General features: G+C 40.4%; 1 protein-coding gene across 3 annotated transcripts in view; it reads left to right on the top strand.

Moving 5' to 3' along the window:
- Positions 1-5,134: 5,134 nt before the first annotated feature.
- Positions 5,135-6,000, top strand: part of LOC134525097 (potassium voltage-gated channel subfamily KQT member 1-like) — a 516,763-nt gene continuing 515,897 nt past the window's right edge. For all 3 annotated transcript variants that reach the window (XM_063355594.1, XM_063355583.1, XM_063355574.1), the window contains exon 1: positions 5,135-5,244. The gene's annotated coding sequence lies outside the window, so the exon portion shown is untranslated. The remainder of the gene's footprint in view (positions 5,245-6,000) is intronic.

The raw sequence follows: 6,000 nt of genomic DNA, 5'->3' as shown, positions 1-6,000 counted from the left end.
AATGCATTATAATTATTGCTTGATTTACAATAGTGCTTAATATGGCAAACAGCATCAGGACCCTATGATGTTGGCTTCCAATAAACAAAATTTTCTTAATCAGCATATAATGACAAGTTAGAAAATGCACTTTCATGAAATAAACTTCTCCTTATTGTCAATATTTCAATTTAACAATTCCACTCTTTCCAAAAGCCTGCTGAAATGACAGTATAATTAGCAAGGTTGCATAATTTGTCCCCTTTGTTTTGTCACAGTGCGTGACTAGTGGTGTGCTCAGTGGGGTCTAGAACAATGATGCCTGAAGCCGTGACATCCCAGAATTATTTCCTTTCTGCTATGGATCTCTTGAACTCTTGAATATCAGATCTCGTTTTACTGGGCCCAGCATTTTCTTTACCATACAACTGTTAACCAAAGAGATCATTGCTCTGTGCAGGTGAGAGTGGCGTATGCTTCCATAGCACGTACAGCCTACAATGGCATTGGCACAGCATCTGATATAAATTTTTGCACTTGAAACTTGACTGAATTATGGTGCAAAAGTCATGGAAATGAATACTTTTGACGGTTCCTTCCTACAGAGGAAAACATACTCCTTTATCAACTCTTTCCCCTGATTCTCCAGCTTTTGTCTCCTCCCTCCTTGTAGTGGGAGACAATATAAAGTACCAACAGGATACCAAATGGAGAGGCAGAGGCACACAATATATGGGGGGCAGGTGGCAAACTGTCTGATACGGAAGGATGATACTCTTCCCATAGTGACAGTCAATATCCCACAGAGGCACTCAACTGTATGAGGACACACTAGCCCATAACTCTTGATTTAAGGGTAAATAGAAATAAGGACAGGAGCTCACAAGTGTTAGTGCAGTTGCTGGCCCAGTTTCCCAAGCAACCTAATTTGAAGGACCATTTTGAAAACAAGAATTCCCTTCTTTTACTGGGACTAACTGAAGAAAACTTTATATGTGGACCTTGCTCGCTTGTGGGGGACATGATCTGGGAGCTCTTCTGCACGTCAAATGCCTTGTACGTTTCTGTGGGAGTTTAACACGATTAAGGTTCCCTCTTAGTTAAGAGGTGGTGGGTGTATGTATGTAGTTTTCGGAGGGTGCTGGGGGTGGGGAGGGGAGGTGGGGGCTCGGCTGGGCGGGATCCCTTGGCTCTCTCCAGGGTGCTGAATCTCCTCCGCGCCATCGAGCGTGCTCTGGAAGGGAATGAATCCAAGCGTGCTTTTAACATAAAAGCCATTGTGCTTTCCTCTTCTTGTCATTCCTGTTGGCCGAGGACAGCCACAGGAACTGCATTTGTGGGCAATACCATTGGGTGTATACAGTGGTCTTACTATTTCCAGACTGAAAACCGAATCCTTCAAATGAAGGCACTCTTTTCGTCAACAGATACATTGCATTGGTATCCTTCTCACCCTTCCCTTTGGGTTGCATCTTCACCACATTGCCCAGTGCTTTAGCATGAAACATTTCATAGCATGATTGTACCTGCCACTGCAACCAGCACTTCTTCCCTTTTCATTGCACGAAACAGAAGAGTTTGCCTGGATACAGTGGATGATTGGAGTAACAGAAAAGGTAAGTGAAACAGAATAAGCAAAAGATGAAATATTATGTAGTTGGTTTCAGTTTGGGATTGCTATATGTCTGTTGCCAGTGTTTTTTATTTTAAAAGAGTTAGCTATTTTTCCTGTCTTTGTGGTCAAAGGTTGCTGAACAGCTTTTTAACCAGTCAAAACCAGAATAAGACAGAAATTCCCAAAAGAAAATTTCAGTCCTTATGCTTGCAATTTTGATTAAATTTCAAAAAATGAAAAGGATGAGTTTGGTGGGGACAGACAAACTGATCTGGATGTTGGTACTAGTTCTCCCTATAATGATCATGTGAATTAATTAATTAATATTTCCACCAGATGGATAGAATTTGTTTCATTAGAGTCAGTGTAACAACCATGTTTTAAAGTATAAGATCTAGCTTAGTTTATAGGAGACCAACATTTTCTTCACATGACAGCTGCTACTAATGTCAGGTATTTTTTGAAGAACTTGCATTTTATGTCCAGTAACTTTTTTTTTTGGGGGGGGGGTTTGAATGGATAAAACAATCTGCATAACTGGAGGAATCAATCTTACTTTCTTACAGCAATTCAGTATGGAATTGAGAGATTTACAGAATTGTTAGATACTACTCTGGGTCAAATAGTCAGGCTTGTAGACTATCTATATTGATAATAATGGAGCAGTGCCTACATGCATAAAAGGCTATTTAGCACTGCAGCTCATCCCCCATGTAATGAAATGCTACAATATATTTTACTTGTCAAGCTTTTGGGAGTGAAACAGTGTCACAATCTGCTATCCAATTTCACAGTACACAAGTGTGAATAGTCTTAATTCATCTTCACCATATCCTTGTGAAAAAGAATAATGGTATTCATGGTACACATTACACGGATTGCAAAATGCTCTACAGACAAGTGAACTATCTAAAATATTTGCAAGAAAGGTATCACATCTTCAATCTGCAGTCCAGCATTGAAAAGTGAGAGAGTACTGTTCTGTGAACTTGGGGCGTTAGCCTATACCCCATTCCAAGATCCCTGGTTACCCACAGTAGGCTTTGGTTTACAGTCCTCTGTAAGACTGTTGGCTCACCAGGCTGGGAAGCTCAAGCAGAAAGCAGGAACTGGCATTTTGCCCCTTATAGGCAGCCTGGCACAACCAGTTCAAGCCACACAACACGGTGAATTTGTGTGTCAGCATGTTCATTGCTAGAAAAATGTTCTATAGTTAAACCAGAATGGTACATGGCACTCAGCAGTGTCTAACTTTTAGGCAAGCAGTACTGGAAGTGGATTCACAAATGTTTAAGAGCATTGTATGCAGAAAATATAGGTCCTGAGAATGGAATTTGAAATGAACAGAGGAGTGTGGGAATGTTTCTCAAATCTCATCTATTGTTTACCATTCAAAATATTTTCTAGCATTTGGGTTCCATATTATTCTTTTATGTTTCTTGCATGACTGATTAACACTTTTCTTCTAAAAGACAACTCCTGGAGGAGACAGTGATGGTGATACCAATGGAAAATGTCTTTGGTCTTGTGTTTAGGATGGTTTCTTGAGAAGTGTCACCTTGTCAAAAAGGGATTCAAATCTGCATCTCAAAAACAGACATTTCTCTGTGCCTCCCCATCCTGGCCTTTTGGTTATAAGTTATCATGCTTGCTGGGCCTAGGGCTAAATACAGTGCTGTCAATGTTGGGTAGATATGCTCTGAGCATGTGGGCTGCATCAGGCACATCAAGATTAAATGTGAGCTATGTGAGGCCAGCCATAAATAAAAGCCACACTTTTGTATACATGCAGTTGCAGGGCATTGTATTGCTTATATAATTTTACTGGTGAAAACTTCAGCAGTTAGGCATTCCTGAAATCGTGCGTTTCCACTTCACATAAGTCATAAATTAGTTAGGTGACTAATTGCCTTTTGAGAGTTTGACCCAAAGATGTGATATACTGTATTTGGGGGGTGGGGTGGGTGAAGGAATGAGTTCATGTCTTCCACAGTTCAGTGTGAAAAAATCTGAACACAAAAAAACTTTAGCACTTTTCCTTGATGAAGAAATAGGAGTCAGATGCTCTGGGTTATATTTCTGCAGTGGTTTCAGACCCGCTGCTATTATATTGCGCTTCCGTGTTTGCAGTGAATCTGGGTACTACTTTTCTCTCAACGTAAACTGATTTTAAAACCTAAAATACCCAAGATAATTATATTTTTTTTGTAAATGCTTTTTTCCTATATGTTTTGGCTAGTTATTTAGAGCTTGAATGGTTATGTTCAGGAGAGGTCATAGGTGAGAACAGACAACAATATTTGCATTTAGGAAATTACTATGTGGAAATTTAATACAGCAAAGAAAGTATTAATTGATGCAGAAGGCCTTTCAAGGAAGAAGCATGAGCAAAAACCTGGAGAATGAGTTCTATGTCTCTAATCAGGTATTAGTCCTCCTCAATGGCTCACCTACAGTACTGTCTGGAATACTGTATTCAGTTCTGTGCACAGTGTCAACTGAGAGGCACACAGCATCCAAGGATAATGTTCTGGAGGGTTTGATTTTTAGAGAAGTAAAAAGGTAAGACTGATCAGACTGTAAGAAAAAGAAAGGAAGAACATTTATATTTTTTTTTAATGTCATGGAAATATTACTGGGAAACTAAGAAAGTAACTTTCTGGGATAATCTTTCCAAGGAATGAGAGGCCTCAGCTCCATGAACAATTATGATAAAAGTTGAAGACCATGTAATGGTCTTCATGTGTGATGCCATGTAATGCCATGTAAATGGCAACATTTCCCCCACTGCCAAAGCAAAAGATGAGATGGTTACCTCTGTTTCATTCTTGGCTGTGTGACTGTGGAAGAGAGGGAAGCAAGTCATATTCAGAATGCTGGCCTTTTGGACAATAGTCTATTTTCTGTAACGAAAGGGAAAAAAGAGACAAATAGTAGTATTCACTTTCTCCTTCCTGATTAGAAAGTTCAACAATAAAATGAGGAATTTGATGCTGGAATGGTTATGTTTGGGATTCTCTTCCTCCCCAAATTAGTTCAAAAAAAAAAAAAATAGAGCTGTAGTTCAGAAAGGCAACAACAATAGAGAACTCTGATTTTCCGTTACTTAATGTAACATAATGAAGTGCTGCTTTTGGTTTTGCCAAAACTTAGATGGAAAAAAACAAACAACTGAAGATGCCTGTTTAGACTTACCCAATATGAAAGCCTGCTGCAGAGCCGCCAGCTAGCTACAAGCAACACCTAATTCAGATTTTTAAAAGATGTGAAGTAAGGAAATGCCACTCTTAACCCATTGCAATTAAGCGTATGCAGATAAGAAAAGGACTGGGAGGGAAAGGAGGACGATCGTCAGCAAAATTAAGCTGTTGCTTGTGATTGCTGGTTTTGACAGCAGGAAGAAGCAGAAGTAACTTGTCTCTGAAATTGTCAAAACTGTTCCCCAGTTCTTTCTCTGCCTTTCCCCAGGGCAGCCATATAAGGCAGATAGAAGGGAGGGACCCTGCCTTACACAGGGTGGGACTTGATAAGCTGGGAGCAGAGTCAGGATACAGCTCCTCTCCCTGCACCTATCCAGGGAGGCTGCTGTGCAGAGCTGGAGGAGCAGCAGCAAAGAGAGGAGTAGAAGGGCACACGACGAGAGAAAGAAGGTACTGTTTGCCAGCTGGTTTCAGGTTTTTCTGTGCTTTATGTCTTACTGGGGGGATCCCCTGTTTTGATTAAACAGGCTAGCAAATGTGGTTTAGGTAGCTTTGTTGGCAACTGCTAGGTAGCCAGCCTTTGCTACAAGCACTTGTCTAGGTAGCCTCAGCACCCTGACGTGAAAGATATGGAGGGATTGTACTTCTTGTAGGTGTTTCTTATCTTCTTGTTGTAGATTGACTGGGATGAAGGGCTTTGTGTTTTAACTTTAATGTTTGGTCCCTCCAGCTTTTCATTGTTAAGAGAACTGATGAGGCAGCGGTCCTGTCTAAGACTAATGTAGAAATGCATCAGCCCACCTTACCATGACCAGCGTTAAGAAACAAGGACATTGCAACAAGTCCACTACTTGTAAATATTTTGTGGAGTAACTTAGAGGGCTCTGTTCAGATGTACTGCAGTGGAAGTTCGTTTACTACACATGAGGATCTCTAAGCAGCAACAAAAAATAAGCTCCATTTAAAAAGAAGGGGTGAAGGCTGTCTCTCTAAATGACTCTATTCTGCTGAGGCTAAAGTAACTCAAAATGTGGGTGTGAGTCTCTTCTGACAGAGGAGCAGTCAGCTGCAACTCCTAGGCATGTGGGATTTATATTGCGATATGTTACAGTGCATTACAATATGACATTACAGACATAATTTTAACATTAACATCAGCAGTGCTTTGAAGTTGAAGCCACCTCTTATGATACTTTTAGTATTCTC

This window comes from Chroicocephalus ridibundus, chromosome 1 (assembly GCF_963924245.1).
Source record: "Chroicocephalus ridibundus chromosome 1, bChrRid1.1, whole genome shotgun sequence".
Lineage (NCBI taxonomy): Eukaryota > Metazoa > Chordata > Aves > Charadriiformes > Laridae > Chroicocephalus > Chroicocephalus ridibundus.
This window is presented reverse-complemented; position numbering and strand designations above follow the sequence as displayed.